Genomic DNA, 18,165 nt, shown 5'->3' on the forward strand with positions numbered 1-18,165 from the left:
TCCTGCCTCAGGCTCTGAGCTGACAGCTTGGAGCCTGGAAACTGTTTCCGATTCTCTCTCTCTCTCTCTCTCTCTCTCTCTCTCTCTCTCTGCCCCTCCCCCACTCACACTTTCTCTCTGTCTCTCAAAACATGATGTTAAAAAAAATTTTTTTTAAAGAAAGAGAAACCAGGTGACACACAATGGAACAGATAGGAGATGGCACTAAACCTCTTAACAGCAACGCTGGATGCCAGAAGAATATATATATATATATATATATATATATATATATATATATATACAAAATATATCAGTTAACTTCCAGCTAAACTGTCAATCAAACTTGAAGGAGGAATAAAAGTATCTTTAGTATCTTTAATCATAGAAGGTCTTGAAAGATTCACCTTCCAGGTGCCCTGTCTCAGGAAACCACTAACAGTTGGGCTCCAGCAAAATCAGTGTGTAGACCAAGAAAAAAGATAGCATGGAAGGAAATAGAAGTCACAAAGGGAATCCCTCCGCATGGGGGACACCTAGAGAGCAATTACTCTACCTTGAAGCAGGATGATGGCAGACTTGGAGAGGGTGGTCTCCAGAAAAATTATGATTAATACAGTTGAGAGTTTGGCAGAATTTGTAGCTTTATAAATTCTCATTGATCTATTCCTTTGTATTTCATTATCTTAATTACTATACCTTCATGTTATGCTTTGATATCTAGTAACATAAGAACATCCTCATTATTTTTCCTTTTCAAAATTTTCTCATTTGGGTAAGCTAGACATTTTTTTTTATGTTTATTTATTTTTGAGAGAGAGAGTTGAGTGGGGGAGGAGCAGAGAGACAGAGACACAGAACCCGAAGCAGGCTCCAGGCTCTGAGCTGTCAGCACAGAGCTGGATGTAGGGCTCAAACCCATGAATGGTGAGATCAACCTGAGCTGAAGTCTGAAGCTTAACTGACTGAGCCATGCAGGTGCTCCTGGAGAGGCTAAACATTTAAATTGTAAAACAAAATACACTTTTGGGGTGATTGGGTGGCCCATTTGGTTAAGCATCTGACTCTGGATTTTGTCTCAGATCACTTCACACTTCTGAGATCGAGTCCCACAGCTTGGAGCCTGCTTGGGATTCTCTCTTTCTCCCTCTCTGCTCTCTCTTGTGCGTGCTCTCTCTCTCTCTCTCTCTCAAAAATAAATAAACATTAAAACAAACAAAATACACTTTTGAGTCCATGAAAAATGTTATTGAGATTTTTATTTTCAATTTTTCATGGCAGTGTAATAGGATTAATGTTTAGCTGGTAGGTACTGCTGGGTTCTTCTGGTTGTTTTTGATTAACAACCATTTTGATTACTTGACATCCATGACATACCAACTTTAAATATTTTAAAGTCTCTGTGGCAGAGAATTGTAGCTGGCCATATAGTTTCTCAACTTTACTATATTTCCCAGTATGTTCTGCGGGTCTCTTAAATGAAATGCAAGCAGAAGCAATGAATGCCACTCCTAGGCCTGGCCAATGAAAGTTTCTAGGCTTATCCCTTCATGCTCTCTCCTCCCTCCTCATTGCTTAGAATGGTGATGGCAACAACCCGAGTCACCTTAGGATATTATACAAATGGCAGAGACCCTATAATCCTGAATCCCTGAAGAACTATGTAGATAACGGCTATGTGGGCAAACACTTCCCATCCCTCTAGTCCCACCACTATTGACGGGGAAATCTGCTTTGAACTGTGACAGAACAGAAAGAAACTTACTGTCCTTTTTTGTTAATTTTTTTTTAATGTTTGTTTATTTTTGAGAGAGAGAGAGAGAGAGAGAGAGACAGAGCACAAGAGGTAGAGGGGTAGAGAGAGAGGGACAGAATCTGAAGCAGGTTCACTGTCAGCGCAGAGCCCAATACGGGGCTTAAACCCACAGACTGTGAGATCATGACTGGAGCTAAAGTCAGACGCCCAACTGACTGAGCCACCCCGGTGCCCCATGAACTTATTGTCTTTAAACCATGGAAAATTTTTAGCTCTATTTAGCCTACCCTACCCAATATGATGACTAGATAAATGTTACACTTTTAGGGGCAATTTTATAGTAACCTATCAAAATAGTAAAAGCAGAAATATTTTGATGCAACAGTTTCATTTATGAGAATATATCATACAGAAATACTTAAATAAGCAGGTAAGGTTTTATGTACTAGGATGTCCACTGCAACATATTCACAGTAACAAAAAACTAAAGATAACTCAAAGGTACATCTTTATTTTATTTTTAGATAGAGCACAAGTTGGGGAGAGTGACAGAGAGAGAGAGAGAGAGAGAGAGAGAGAGAGAAACTTAAGCAGGCTCCACAATCAGTACGGTGCCCAATGTGGGGCTCTATCCCACAACCCTGGGATCATGACCTGAGCCAAAATAAAAGAATCTGACGCCCAATTGATTGAGCCACCCAGGCACCACTGAAAGTTACATCTTTAGGGAAATGCTTATACAAATTATGTTGTAAGTATCCAATGAAATGCTAGCAGCTATTAAAAAGAACAAGCTATGGGGTATGAGGATAAATTATGTCCTTTATATATTAGTAAATAATAATTTGCCAACAATATCCATAAATTTTCTGGGTTTTATAAAATAAGTATATAAACATATCTAGTGAATAAAAATTTATATGTTCATTATATATATTTATATGTACATAGAAAATGGCCCGGAAAGTTACATATTAATCTATTAATAGTGATTACCTTTAAATATCAGTAGCACTGTGGTGATTTTAAACAATGTCCACAAGTACTTCATTATTCCTCTTTACAAATGTGTGGCCCAATTTCCATCCCCTCAAATGTGGCCGGATTTAGTGTGCATGATTCCAGAGATGAGGTTATAAAAGACATTTGACTGCCTCCTTACTCTGTCTTTTGGATCATTTGCCCTTGACACAACTAGCTTCTACCTAATGGAAACACCTAGCAGCTCTAAGGTGAGGTATTGACAAACTGAGACCCACCGACAACCAGCACTGATTTGCCAGGTGTGTGAGTAGATCCCACCTAGGTAGTGGACCCTTCAACCCCAGGCAAGCCTTCAGGTTACTACAATCCCTGCTGGCATCCTCATGGCAATGTGTGAGAAACTCTGAGCCAAGAACCACCCAACTAAGCTATTCTGGATTTCTGATCCACAGAAGCTGGAAAGATAATAAATGTTTATTGCTTGAGGCTCCTAAGTTTTGGGGGTAGTTTTTTTATGCAATAATAGATCACTAAAATGAGTATGAAGAGAAGGGGAGGGAATAACATTATTTAAAATTTTTTATATTAAAACAGTTTTTTAATATTCCTGTTCATTGTTACATTTTTATAATTAACATTTGGAATTTTTAAATAAAAGCATTTTAAGTTTAAAAAGGCAACCTTTAAGGAAAAGTAGTAGCCCATCATTTGCTGGACCCAGAAAGAATACAGGTTTCAAAAAACATGTTGGAAACTCTTTCCATGACTAGCAGAAGTGACTGTATAATGTAGAGAAATGGGCCAAAAATATAAAATATCTGCTTCTAGTGATATAAAATATAAGACTTTGTCAGTGATCAATCATTATTATGTTTTTCTGCTTGAAAATTACCCCGTCATCCCTGACTTGCAAAGGAGAAAACCACAGAAGAGCATTTCTCTCTGTTGTACAAATGTTTGTGCTTGTGTTAACAAAGGACAAAGAGCCCCTTTCTGATTTTTTTCCTTAGAGAACCAGTACTTAAACTTGCTTCTTTGATTTTAATGCTAATGCCCCTAGTTAAAACGCCAGTTAAAAAAGTTAAGTATTTAACATCTGCCACTAGCTCATCACCTCCATAGGCTTCCTCTGGGTTCTACCCATTTGAACTTTAGTATGTTTTTTGCTCACATCATTTCTTCTCTTCTTCCTAACTATTTTATCTCTGTACTCCTTGGGTAAACCCAACAAATCAGTCCAACCAGGTTGCAAAACAAAGACTCCCTAACAAAACCATTGAGTTAATGACTTCTCCTGTTCATAGTTACATTTAATTCCTATTGAGCTAATGGCACCAGGGGACTGATGTCTGCATCCTGTGGCAAATATTCCCATCATTTCTTTGTCTCCACTTAAAAACATTCTTTAGCGCTTACTAGAGTTAAGGACCCCAGAGTTCTGTATGTGAGTATTGTATGTATTGTTATGTGGATTTTATTCATGTACCAGATTTTTTAAAAAGTGAGTGTTAATCTTTTCTGTTGTATAAAGTAAACCTCCGCAATTTTCCATATGTAGTGATACCATCAAGGGAGAAAGGAGTGTAAGAGAAGAAGGGGAAAAGTCATTAAAAAGAGAATGTTAGGCTATGACAAAGGAATCTGGACCTAGCCTGACTGTCTGAAAAGCTAAAGTAATTGTTCAACTTGAATTACATCATCAACCCAAGTTGGGGTGCTCAGGACATTCCAGTCATGGCTATTCCAACTAACCACCCAAGTAGTATAAAAACTGCTCTCAACCTGTTCTTGTTTTTTTTTTTTTTTTAGTATCCAGGCCTAATTAGCGTTCAGGCAGGAACTTGACACCTATTTGAGTCACTTAAAATATGTTGGTAAAATTATTGTCCCGACATCCTCCCCTACACCTCTTTGCTAACATAGTCAAAGCATCCACTATAACATTCCCGAAAGAGAGTGGAGATCTTTACTGTTTTGACTGTGGAAAGCAGGCCTTTTGGATACTGACTCCTTTATGGTATCATTTGGATTATGGTGGGTAAATAAGAATGAGATGAAGTCCAAATAAACTGACTCTCAAATCCCCATGCTTGTATGGATTTATTTGGTCCTTTGATGTATTTTTTGTTTCTCTGTGGAATGTTTCAAATATACACTTAAATCACCCATAGAAAAGGCTGCTGATGTAAATGGACATGTATTTAGAATGGGCTGTCATCTTAACCTTCCCAGGGATGCAAAACCCATAAAGCACAAAGGGTCAATTGGAATTACCTCTCCTGTTTCTTCTTTTAAATATGAGAGGTTGCAGAGTTCAGAGTGCCCTTTCCCTCTCGGCTCTCTATTTATTCAGGTGACTCAAATTTTGGCTGTTATAAGGAGGGGTTGACCCTCAACTCTAGGACACTCTTCTTCAAATTGAGTTTTAACTTTCATGGCTTACTTTCATGATTATTTTAAGACTACTAGTTGAGTCTTTGATACTTTATCTTCACAGTGTTTTCCATTAAAAAAAATCTATAGGAATATAGGAGTGTGTAATCTGAAGTATTTGAACTCATATTGTAAACGCTCTTTAAGCTAAAAAAATTTTATCAGAAAAGTAACACTAAAGACAAATTGAAAAGTGGAGGGGAGAAATCATCTGTAATGATTGAAATACAAGTGCTCGGGGCGCCTGGGTGGCGCAGTCTGTTAAGCGTCCGACTTCAGCCAGGTCACGATCTCGCGGTCCGTGAGTTTGAGCCCCGCATCGGGCTCTGGGCTGATGGCTCAGAGCCTGGAGCCTGTTTCCGATTCTGTGTCTCCCTCTCTCTCTGCTCCTCCCCCATTCATGCTCTGTCTCTCTCTGTCCCAAAAATGAATAAACGTTGAAATACAAGTGCTGCTAAAAATAGACCTACCTAGAGGTGAGGTAGGGTCTTGACCCAGCCAAGCACATCGAGGTTGGTATATTGAAACTGGTGCATACTGGCTGCTTAACAGCCCTAGAACCAAAGCCTCTGAAAAACTGTACAGATTGCCTTTTACATGTAACATTTTATGACAAGCATTTTCAAGTAAAGTCTTCATAAGAGAAGGAATGATATTCCTTCAGGTTTATAATTTTTTTTTTAGAGTGTGCTTAGAAAAGTCAAAATCTAGCTATATTATATCAACAGCTTCAACTCTGGTTGAATACTTAAGGTCTTATGGTTAGCTATGTAGGAGAAATGAGACACAATGTGAAAACTATTTTAAAAGCTTAAAGGATCATCCTCTCTTTGCTGAAAATTACAGCCCTCAAAGAACCAGGTCAGCTCATCATTCTCTGCCTGAGACTTCTAGGTTGAATCAGCCTCTCTGGCATGCTTGAGTGCATACTTCACTGCAAAATGGGAGTCCTTCCCAAAATTACTATATTCAGAGAGGTAACAAAAAATATATAATGCTTATAATGAACTTAACAAAATTACTCCCACTTTAGGGATTAAAGAGTAAGATTTATGTAGTAGCAAATAGAGCCCTCTAAAGCAGTTGGGCATCACCCTGAGTAATAGGAGGCATTCTGGAGTGATTACTTGAAGGAACAGAAATAGCATAATGCTGCCTGTCAATTTTATGGCAATGTCTGTATGACCCACTTGGCGTCCCTAATATCTCCTTCTCCATAATCTAATTTTAGTAACTTCGGCTTCTGGTCTTGTGGGATTGAGCTGCAGATCCTTGGTCAGGTTAGTTCACTTTGTCACCTCATTGTGACAAAGAATGAGGCCACAGAAGTATGGACAATTTGGCTTTGTGGAGAGAAATATCTCTTAACAATAAATCTTTTCTTCGCTCTCTGTTCTCCTGTTCCATCTGACCCCCCGCCCCCAAGGCTTGGAGGTTGTAAGCAACTGAACATGTTATATCGGGAGGCTTAGGGAAATAATGGAAAAAGCACCGATTCTGGAATCAGACAAAACTGAAATCAAGTCCACACATTAAATGGGATTCTTGGAAAAATTACTTGATCTGTGTAAGCCTCAGATTTCTCATCTAAAAACTAAAGTTAAACAATATCAAGGTTTGTTGTGAGAATTAGGTGACAGGTATACGACACACAGCTGTAGGCGGGTAGTCCTGTCAGTAATACTCTCTCTCTAGTGTCATTAGTGCCAGCACATGGTAGGGTTGCACTTCGTGGCCCACTTTTGGTTGTATGGGGCCGTGAAACTGGTTCTAGCTAAAGAATTGTGAACAAAAGTGACGCATATTGGAAATTGCCAGGGTAAGGCCCTTTCCTTTCAACACGGTGACAGATAATGTTCAAGGTGAAAGCTGTTCTCACGGCTTGGGTTCAATGGCTATCATGAGAAGAATGTCCCTGCTGACCTATCAAGGGTGAATAGAATAAACAAGGAACAAATTTTGGCAATTTTAGCCACTGAACTTTTGGTACTATTACTGCATCATAAGCCAGCCTGTCTTGTTGCTTTCCTCTACTTGAACAACAAAGTAGAAAAACTGAGAGGGGCATAATTTAGGATTGTGGAGATGTCTGACAGGTTTTCTGACTTCTCCCTGGTCTTATGTAGAAATTGTATTTTCAGACTGAAGCTAGAAATAGCTTTTCTCGTGTTGGGGATGGATCCATGTTTCAGTCCAAGTAGAGGAAGCAGAGCTTTGAGGGCAAGCTATTTATGGTGTCATAACTGACACTTGGGGAAATCTTGAGAAATCTCCTAGGACTTTGATGTATTGCACATTTACTTACGGGCAAATCAACAAGGTTGTACTCTTCCTACCCCTACTGCCAGTCTTCCTTAGAAAGCATTAAAATGTTGTTGGGGCGCCTAGGTGGCTCAGTCAGTTAAGCATCTGACTTCAGCTCAGCTAGTGATCTTGTGGTTCATGAGTTTGCACCCCGTGTCTGGCTCTGTGCTGACAGCTCAGAGCCTGGAGCCTGCTTTGGATTCTGTGTCTTTCTCTCTCTCTGCTCCTCTGTCTGTCTGTCTTTCAAAAATAACATCAAAAAAAAATATTTTAAAGCATTAAAATGGGGCACCTGGGTGGCTCAGTCAGTTAAATGTCCAACTTTGGCTCAGGTCATGATCTCATGGTTTGTGGGATCGAGCCCTGCGTTGGGCTCTGTGCTGACAGCTCAGAGCCTGAAGCCTGCTTTGGATTCTGTATCTCCCTCTCTCTCTGCCCCTTGCCTGCTCACACTCTGTCTCTCTTGCTCTCTCAAAAATAAATAAACATTAACATTTTTTTTAAAAAGCCTTAAAATGTTGTTGAGTTCCAAAGAAACAAATCTATTCATAAATAAAATAAAGACAGTATCTCTTGGAAAGGAACATTTCTTTTAACAAAATAAAATTTAATTTTGAAAAAAAATGTTAGCCAAAATATTTAAATGTCCTATTTCCTTCCCCTTCATACAATTACTACATTTATCAATAAAATCATCTCTTCAGAGGGATAGTTGAATATAGCCTAGTAGCAATAAAAAAAACTGCAATAGACTGGCAAATTTTATTTTAACAAACGTTATTACAGCCAGTGTCTCTGAATAATGAGAATGTTACCAGCCCTCGTTGATAATGGAGGATTTTATGCATTATTTACCTATTAACTAAATTCCAGAATAATAATGGTGAACCTCTCTTAGTGCTCAATGTAATACAGCTGATTCAAAACCATGATACTTTTTAGAAAAATAAAAGGTAACCTTTATTAAGGTATTACTATTGGCAGGCAGTATGCTGAATTTTTTTTTTTTAAGTTTATTTTATTTTGAGAGAGAGTATGTGAACAGGGGAGGGGCAGAGAGAGAGGGAGAGCATTCCAAGCAGGCTCCTTGCTTGCCCAATGGGGTGGGGGTGGTGCTTGATCCATTGATCCATGATCGATCTCATGGACTGTGAAATCATGACCTGAGCCGAGATCAAGAGTCAGACGCTTAAATGACTGAGTCACCCAGATGCCCCATGCTGAGTGTTATGATCAGGATTGCATTCATCTTCATGCAACAGAATCCCAACCACAGTGGCCTGGCCAAATGGAGTTCATTTTTCCATGTAACAAGAAGTTCAGAAGTAGGTAGTTGACTTCCGGCACAGCTGCTTAAGAAAATCTTAAGGACCCAGAAACCTCCTAGCTTCCTGATCTACCATCCTTAGCTTTTGTTCTCTTGGTTGCAAGATGGCTGCTTTTCTCCCAGGTATTCTCATTTTGTCCAGAATGAAAAAGGAAGAGCAAAAAGCAAAATACACATCCTGGCTGGCTCTCTCTTCCCCCCCCCCCCCCTTTTTTTTAAATCAGAAACTATTGCTTTCCTGGGAGCCCCTCCCTATAGAACAGAAACATATGGTCACCATAGCTGTAAGGCAGTCTGTGGAGGGAGTATTTTAGCTGGGCATATTGCTACCCCAAACGAAATCATGTTTCTGTTAATAAAAAAAAGAAAGGTAAGGGGCGCCTGGGTGGCTCAGTCAGTTAAGCGTCCGACTTCGGCTCAGGTCATGATCTCACAGTCTGTGGGTTTGAGCCCCGCATCGGGCTCTGTGCTGACAGCTCAGAGCCTGGAGCCTGTTTCGGATTCTGTGTCTCCCTCTTTCTCTGACCCTCCCTGTTCATGCTCTCTCTCTCTCTGTCTCACAAATAAATAAATGTTAAAAAAAAAAATTAAAAAAAAAATAAATACATAAATAAAAAAGAAAGGTAGAATGGATCTTGGGTAAACAACTAGCAATTCCTCCATTAAGCCTCAAGGGCTTTATCCCGGATTTTTCAAGAAACTATGAAGTAGCTACTATTATTTTTCCATTTTAAACACTAGGAAATAGAGGCACAGAGGCTGAAGTTACTTACCTAGGGTTGCACAGGTGGTAGGTGGTAAAACTGGAATATGAAAGAGGATTCTCAAGCACTCACAAAAGGCAAAGATGGCAAGCTGATTAAGTTTGGAGCTTGGTTCTCCTGCGAGTCCTCTCACTGCCTAATCAATCACACAGAGAGCCAGCTCGGGGCATGGCCAAGGTCTCTTGGGCAATTTGCCAGCAGGTCCCTATGGGAGGCAGTTATGCTGTCATACTTTCCCTGATGTAACCACATACCCTCAGACTCCAAACAGTCTTGAGGCAGCTGTGACAAGCATCAGTATGAGCCTGCTAATGAGGCAGAGTTCACGAGTGCAAAAAACTTCTTGGCACATCATGATTCTGGGAAGCAACATGGTTTGGGGGAGGGGTGATTCAAAGGTGTGGCCTAATGCCCTCTGGGTTTAGGGAGTTTTGGTTCAGGAATGGTATAAGGCACTTGGGCTCAGGGAGAGAACAAATCATTTTGAAGCAACAAATATCGACAAAAACTTAAATAGTCATTAAAATGCAGGGTGGGGGGCGGTTTGTACTAGCCCTGTTTTATCTTTATTCATTGCTTTAGTTAACTTTAACAACTCCTGGCCTGTAGTAAAATACGTGAAGTATAGCAACAGAAAAAAGTCTCAGCTCAGGGCAAGCCAGCAGAGGCACTGGGAGCCAGCCAGTGTTCTCAGGTTGTAAAATAAAATCTCTAGACCAATCGGACACTGGCCTCCGGCCATGGCAGTGATTAATGCCAGAGTTGTAAAAAGTGCTATGGTGGGAATGGTTAGCCAGGTTGTAGTGCGCGCGCGCGTGTGTGTGTGTGTGTGTGTGTGTGTGTTGGTTTTTTTCTTTAAAGCAGCTTAACATGAAACACACAATTTTTAGTTGGTTTGGAATCTAAAAATAAAGATTTGTTTACTTTTCTTTTTTAATTAAGAACTTAAGTAACATTATAGAAGAAAAGAAGCCTAAGAAACATTAAGCTCTAAACTAGTTCCATGAATCCAGTTCTCTCTTGATCTTTGTTCAGATTCTTTCATACATTTTTACCCAATTGTAATTATTATGGTAGACCTACAATTCTTGGTTCTATTTTTTTCACATAAATGTATTTTTATGAACATTTTCATACTTATTTGAAATATATATGTCTTTTTTTAAGCTTTAGAGTATTTTGTTAACATCAGTCTGCTATGGGTTTGCTTAATCATCTCCCTATTGTTGAGCATATGGCCATTTTCATGGTTTTGCAGTTATAAATGATGCCACTTCCAACATCTTCGTATAAATTCTTTCTTTTTTTTCCTTGAGGTTACTTCTTTCTTTCTTTTGGTTATGTTCCCCAGAGTGGTATTATTTAGTCAATGGGTATGAAGAGTTACTTGTTTCAGTGCTCTGACTTACAGCATCGTCAGCAATGTCACTGGGTGTGCTGATTATTTGCCTGCTGTTTTCTTAGCCCCGCATCTACCCTTCCACACAATCAGCTTCGGAATGCTGGGGATGGGAGCCTGCAAACCTCATTTCCCAGGCTTTATTTCTAGCTGGGTTTCTGTTAGGTTCTGCCAATAGAAGGTTCCAGCAGAAAATTAGGAGGCATTCTAAGGAAAGAGGGGAGAAGTCATAGTTCTCTTTCTTTCTGTTTCTGGCAGTATCTCTGGAAGTGACTTCATTTCTGGATGCCCTCTCCCTGGTATTCCCAGCATCCTGTTTAGCATTCCCAGTGACACAGTATGAAGTGCAGTCTTATTCCTATAATGCTACCTCCTCCTTTTTGTTCCCTCAGCTGCTGTCTATCTTTCTGTGCTTACTAATCTCACAGTTACCTACCTTTCCCTTTTTGACCTTTCAGCTCTCCCAACTACATAATTTCCTATATTAAATGCTGTCTCTTTGAAATTCCTAGTTTGGTTTCTCTCTCTCTCTCTCTCTCTCTCTCTCATTTAAGGTTTATTTATATTTGAGAGAGAGACAGAGAGAGAGAGAGAGAGAGAGAGAGAAAGTGGGGGAGGGGCAGAGAAAGAGAGGGACACAGGATCCAAAACTGCGCTGACAGCACAGAGCCCAATGTGGGGTTCAAACTCATGAACTGCGAGATCAGGACCTGAGCTGAAGTCAGATGCTCAACCAACTGAGCCACCCAGGTGCCCCCCTAGTTTGGTTTCTATTTTCCTGACTAGGCTCTGATTTATAAGATGGGTCTTATAATTCTAATATATATCTTATTAAGGTAATATGTGTATGATGGCTCCCAAAGTATTATTTTCATTTTTAAAATTTCCTAGTGGAAATGGATTTTCTTAAAACTGTAAACATTTCACCCATTTGTCATCAACCTAATTGCTCTGCATGTCTCTACAATGATAAGGATCTCTAGATGACTACATATACGTGCATTACTTAAATACGACCAAATACTTGCATTTAACTGAGAAAATAAAAAATGTACACATTTCATTAGCAAATATAATTGATTTGTAGATTTAAGTCTAGTCTTAGAATCTTTATGCAATTTTGTTAGCTTATTTTTCCGTTTTAACAAATACTACAGTGGATTGAGTGGTGGCCCCCAGAAGATATGTCCACATACCTGGAACTTGTGAATGCTACCTTATTTGGGAAAAGGGTCTGTCGATGTGATTAAATTAGGGATTTGGGGATTCGATCATCCTGGATTGTCTGGGTAGGTGCCTGAAATCTAATGCCAAGTGTCCTTGTAAAAGAAAGGCAGAGGGAGATTTGGGCCAGACAGAAGAGGAGGAGAAGGACGTGTGCAGTTGGAGGCAGAAACTGGAGTTATGGGGCCACAGCCAAGAAGTGCTGGGACGTCAGAAGCTGGAAGAGGTAAGGAAGGATTCTCCCCCACAGCCTCTGGAGGGAGCGGAGAAGCCTGCTCTCCTGACACCCTTATTTTAGACTATTGGCCTCCAGAATTGTGAGAGGGGAAATCCCTGTTGCTTTAAACCACAGAGACTGTGGCAATTGGCTATAGTGGCCACAGGAAACTAATACAAATATTACGTAATTTCAATATCTATTGTTTAAAACTATTTTTCTTTATTCTGTTTGTAGTATTCAAAGTATGTACATGTTAAAAGGGAAAAAGAGTACCTATTGTGATTAGATAATTGGGTCTCAGATGCTTCTTTACTTGTAACCATCTCTTATTTAGTATTTGTTCCCATCTTTTTTAGGTGAGATTTATTACAAGTTGTTCTTTTCTGTTCCATTTTGCTGATGACTCTAATAAACCTGATAATTAGGCCTCTGTGTCATTCACATTCAAGGGGAAAAAGAAACCTAACAGCTTTTTATTGAGCCAAGACTATTATAATTAATTTATCTTTGTCTATCAGATGTTCCTTGTCTTACAGGGGCTACGTCTTAATAAACCCATTGTAAATTGAAAATATCTTAAGTAAAAAATGCATTTAATACACCTAACCTACCAAACAGCATCACTTAGCCTAGCCTACCTTAAACATGCTCAGAACACTTCCATTAGCCTACAGTTGGGCAAAATCATCAAACACAAAGCCCATTTTTTTTTTTTTTAAAGAGTGTGGAAAATCTCATGTAAAGTATTGGATACAGTACTGAAAGTGAAACACCGTGAAACACAGAATGGGTACAGAAGGGTGGTAAGTGAATTGGTGGTTCACCCCCGTGATGGCGTGGCTGACTGGGAGCTGCAGCTTGCTGTCATGGCCCAGTGTCAGGAGAGAGGATTGTACCACATAGGACTCACCTGGGAAAAGATCAAAGTTCAAAATTTGAAGTACAGCTTCTATGGAATGTGTATCACTTTCCTACCATTATAAAGTTGAAAAACTGTAAATAAACTATCAGTCAGGGACCATCTGTGTGTTTTTCCTTCTAATCCTTTTTTTTTTAAATTTTTGATCCATCTATTTAATTCTGTTCTCCTCCCCTTCTTTTGTTTCTTCTTATACATGTGATTGCCAACCTGTTTTTTTTAACTTTAGTAAAACACACATGCTTGTTTTTTAATCACCAAAGATCCCCTTGATTATTACCATCCCCGCCCGACCCTTTTAGTTCACAACTTAAAGGATTTTTGTCTCTAACTTATATTTGCCACTTGCAGTGGATATTTGTTGGCTTGCTACTCCCTAATCAGATATTCATTTAGGAACTTACCTTTCTTCATGTAGCCCACATGCTTCAAGGCAAACCAACGTCTCCTCTAATGCCAGAGATAGGCCATAGTTGACTTAGGCAGTCAGCACATTGCAGCCCCATTTACCAATATTGGTTTAGAAGAGGGCATTGGACCAGATGGTCCAATCAAGGTTAATTTCAGGACTCTTGCTTGGAATGTTGGGACAGGAATATGTATTCCTTCTTACTGGATGTAAACAAGGAAGCACACAGCCCAGTTGAGGTTAGAATTCTGTTACATTGTCAAGGGGAATTGTTAAGGGGAACGCTGTTATTGGTTAAGTCTTTTTAAGCTGAGTTTTTTTCTGATCCTAGCCTTAACTGGTGTATGAAGAAATAGTTAATTATTTTTATTAAGACTTGCAAATTTGAAGTTTTGATCAATAACTGTAACACCTGTTACCATTTATTATCTGCTGTGTGCCATTATATTGAAAAGTAGTTACTATTATTCAGCCATAAAGAAGAATGAAATCTTGTCATTTGCAACAACGTGGATAGAGCTAGAGTATAATGCTAAGCGAAATAAGTCAGTCAGAGAAAGATAAATATCATATGATCTTACTCATATGTGGGATTTAAGAAACAAAACAAATGAGCAAAGGGTGCGGGTGGAGAAAGGGAGAGACAGACCAAGAAACAGACTCTTAACTGTAGAGAAGCCATTGATGGTTACCAGAGGGGAGGTGGGATGGGAGACGGGTGAAATAAGTGATGGGGATTAAGGAGTGTACTTGTCATGATGAGTACCGGGTGTTGTATGGCATTGCTGAATCACTATATTGTACACCTGAAACTAATATTACACTGTATGTTAACCAAATGGGATTTAAATAAAAACAACAACAAAAAGAAAAGTAGTTACAATCACAGTCAGTAGGAGTACAGCTATGTCAGCTGCAGAGAGGGGTAGACTGACACAGAAGGACACACAGAAGCAACGCATCGCCATGACTTTACATTTAATAATAGGCACTCTCATTCTTAAAATGTTCCTTGGGAGGCACCTCGCTGGCTCAGTTGGTAGAGCATGCGACTCTTGATCTTAGGGTTGTGAGTTCAAGCCCCATTCTGGGGGTAGGAGTTCTATAAAAAAATAAAATCAAAAAATTCCTTCATACCCTCATTGCAGGGCACTTCTGGCGGGAGTGGGTGTGGTCCTTCCTATATACATTGCTTCACACTTTTTGCTATTTTACTGTTTCCTCTTACCTCCTCTTCTTAGAAGCAAACACAAATTGCTCTCCCTGTCACAGAGCAGTCTGGCCCTTGTCTGTGATACCTTGCTGCTTAACTCATACATGGGACCAAAGGTCTCACTTACTGACCCAATAAATGTTTTCCCAGTAAAGATCTTCTAAAGGGGAATTCTGATGCCAGTTATTAAGATAACAGTTTCACCTTGGGTTGCAGTGAGGTTAAATTGCTTTGTCAAGGGCTCACAGCTAAAAAGAGCAGAACTGGGATGCGAGTACAGGTCTGCCTGTCTCTAAAGCCTAAAGCCTTTTATTTTATTTTTTTAAAGTTTATTTACTTATTTTGAGAGAGAACATGTGAGCCTGTGCACACACAAGCCGAGAGGGGGCAGAGAGAGAATCCCAAGCAGGGTGCACACTGTCAGCACAGCGCCTGACCCAGGGCTCCATCCCACGAACCATGGAATCATGACCTGAGCCAAAATCAAGAGTTGGATGCTTAACGGACTGAGACACCCAGGAGTCCCCTAAGGCCTTTTTCTTACACCATGGCAACTCTCAACAAGAGCATTAAAGGTTGTGTGACTTCTGAGTCTTAGAAAAGGCCATGCAGCTTCTGCTGTTGCTCTTGGGAACTTGCTCTGTGAGCTCCCTGCCATGTTAAGAGGTTTGGCTATGCTGGGGCCACCATGTGAAGAAACCACAGAGACAGATAGATGTCTAAGGAGCCCTAGCTCTTCTGGGTCTTCCCAGTCCAAGTGCCAGAACTCACTGAGCTATATTCTGACTGCAACTGCATGAGGCATCCTGAGAACTGCCTGGTTGAACTCAGTCAGACCATAGATCATTATTGTACAAAGACACTGAGTTTGGGGTGGTTCTTCACACAGCAATAGACAACTTGGAAAAATGCAGAATTTATATTCACTCAATCATGCAACATGTTCCTTGTCCTTTTGGAGCTCACATTCCAGCAGAAAAAGCTATCAGCTTTTAAGCCACTCTGCCATTTGGTTACAGGCATTATTGCTCTTTTCAAGGGCCTCTGGAGGTTATGTTTCAATCAACATCTGGAGCCATTCTTTGTTTTTGATACATTTGTCATTCTAACTGATGATACACAGGACCTTTTTTTAATGGCTATTGTTTACAAGTATTGGTTTTCAACCTCCTGAGTATTTTTTCCCATCTGATTTCTTAAAAATTAAACTTTTTCTTTTGAGATCATTGTTAATAACACATGCAGTTGTAAGAAATGATGCAGAACTCGCCTGTACCTTTACCCAGTTTATCCCAAATAGTAGTATCTTGCAAAGCTATATCGTGTACTGCCACAAAGATATATATTGATGTTGAGACAGTCAAGAAATAGAACATTTCCATCTACAAGGATCTCTTCTGATTTTTTTTTTTTATAGTTCCCTGCCCTTCACACCATCCTGTCTCCTGGCAACCACTAACCTGCCCTCCATTTTTATAATTTTGTTATTTCAAGAATGTCATATAAATGGATCTTTAATTCTGTAACCTTTTAGAATCGGCTTCTTTTATTCAGTATAATTTTCTGCAAGTTCATCCAAGTTGTGTGCATCAATAATAGTTCATTCTTTTTTATTGCTGACTAGTATTCTATGGACGTTTCACAGTTTGACCATCCCTCTGTTGAAGGACATCTGAATTATTTCCATTTTTGGCTATTACAAAGAAAGCTGCTATGAACATTTATGTGTAGGTTTTTGTGTACACACAAGTTTTCATTCATCTGAGATAAACATCCAGGAGTGCAATTTTTGGGTCATATGGTATTTGCATGTTTATTTTTTTTTGAAAGAACTTTCCCAACAGTTTTCTAGAGTGGCTATTTCATTTTATATTTCCATCAGTCATGTATGAGTGATTCAGTTTCTCCACATGCCACCTGATCTTGAATGGTAAGTTAAATATAGCTTTCCAGATAAATATTAGAAATATTTTTCCCCCATTGCAGGTACCAATTCTTTGTCAACAAGATTTAGGCGTCTAGCATTTTGATTGGCCCTTAGGGGTAGGATGAGGGCATGAAGAATTAGAAAGAAGATGGAGAGCTGATGAGGACACCATCTAATTTTAACCCTCAGTGATTGTGGTCTTATTTTGGGTTGCTGATGTCTTGTTTTAACCTGTTTCTATTGTAATTGTATCAGTAATCTCTCTCCCTTCAGGAGGTCTTTTCAAAGGCACTGAAAACCTTGAAGAGAGGCAACAGATGAGCTGTAAAAGCAAAAAGAGGCTTAGTAAGAGCTTTGAATCCACTGAAAGGTAGCAAGGCTTTAGCTACAGCTCACTAGGTAGTCAAATCAATCTTTACTAAGTAGCTGGTTTTTAGAGCAAATGCTCTAGGTAAGAGGTGACTTCTCTAATGAAGCCCAGTGGTTTAATTTCTTGTGATAATTACATTGTGCCCTATTTTCTCTTAGGCAGACATGACACGCGTCACAGCCACTGAAACATTTAGACATGACACACACGGAAGATAGAGCAAAAGTTTATATTTAAACATTTCTGCCCCAAATCTAAAATGTTCGAATCTTTAATAGACTGTTTTAGATAGAGCTTCTAATTATTGTATTAAAATCCCAAGACTAGTTTCCTAAATGCAGGAATCCTGCTTTAAGCACATTTTGTCTTGAAAGGCGAGTCCGCCTATTCTGTATTGTCTCTTAGGGGAGAAACCTCTCTCAGTTCTAGAAAGTTGATTGTCAACATCATCATCATCCTAATCATCATCATCATCATCATCATCATCAATATTCCTCATCTGTTTCTGGAGTAGGTTGTCTGATCATCAAAGGGAAAACAGCAAACTGATTTTTAAATAAAACCAAACTTTCCATTTTGGCTAGTCTCTCCATATTTATGCCCCCTCCCCTTCCCCAGCTTAAACCACATCTTTTGGTAGGTGCTGTTTCCTGATTTATATTTCTTCAAATAAATATGCACCTGCAAGGGAGTTTTGACTAGTGCTTGGTCTTACAGAAAATATTTATATGGGTTCGAGCTCATAATTTCATTAGTGTTGATCAGTACTCTTTCATAGAATTGAAAGGATCTTCAGTAATTAATGATGTAAGTAAGATTGTAATGGTAATTGCGAAGAATCTGAGCAAGAATTTTTTTGAAGGAAACATTTCCTTTAAATCAATACATTGTGTAATTAAGAATTTCCAGGGGCACCTGGGCAGCTCAGTCAGTTAAG

The sequence above is a fragment of the Herpailurus yagouaroundi genome, unplaced genomic scaffold (genome assembly GCF_014898765.1).
Source record: "Herpailurus yagouaroundi ecotype Mexico unplaced genomic scaffold, PumYag 140, whole genome shotgun sequence".
NCBI classification, from domain to species: domain Eukaryota; kingdom Metazoa; phylum Chordata; class Mammalia; order Carnivora; family Felidae; genus Herpailurus; species Herpailurus yagouaroundi.